General features: G+C 45.8%; 1 non-coding gene across 1 annotated transcript; it reads right to left on the bottom strand.

Moving 5' to 3' along the window:
• Positions 1-213: 213 nt before the first annotated feature.
• SODALDRAFT_t43 lies at positions 214-285 on the bottom strand. Its single transcript has one exon. It is a non-coding gene; the product is annotated as a tRNA-Thr (tRNA).
• Between the last annotated feature and the right edge of the window lie 287 nt (positions 286-572).

Here is a 572-nt window from a genome sequence, read left to right as displayed (position 1 = left end):
GCTCTAGGGTCCGATTATAGGTAGTGTGTATAGGTACGCTTAATTACGCGTAGTACGGTATATACCCTTCCCCCCTAAGGAGGGTACGTACTAGAGGCAGTGTGGTTCCACTTATCAGCGCGTAAGCTGACAAATATCTCCCCGAACGTGCGTGGACCCCTGTGACGTGTAGTAGCTCCGGGTAGTTCGCGCGCGAAAAAAATCGCGCACGATTAAGGGGAGTGGGATTCGAACCCACGGCCTTGCGCGGCCACCAGGCGTGTCTACCACCTACAGTATCCCCCTAATTCGGGCTTAGTATAGTAACGGTATACCCTCTTTACTATAGGGTAGCTATTAGCCTTATAACCAAAGTATAGGTATTTATAATACCTTAGGGGGCTAAGATTAGGATTATATAGTTTATAGATATAGCTACCCCCTTTAAAAAGGAGGGTATTCCGAATAGGGCTTATTACCCCTACCGGTAAAGCTAATTCGATAAGGAGAAGCGCTACCCTATTAGTACTATAATAGGGTACTCGCTGTTATACTCGGAGGATTTTAGCCTTAGAGTATATATCTTATAGAGA

The sequence above is a fragment of the Sodiomyces alkalinus genome (assembly GCF_003711515.1).
Source record: "Sodiomyces alkalinus F11 unplaced genomic scaffold SODALscaffold_2, whole genome shotgun sequence".
Lineage (NCBI taxonomy): Eukaryota > Fungi > Ascomycota > Sordariomycetes > Glomerellales > Plectosphaerellaceae > Sodiomyces > Sodiomyces alkalinus.
This window is presented reverse-complemented; position numbering and strand designations above follow the sequence as displayed.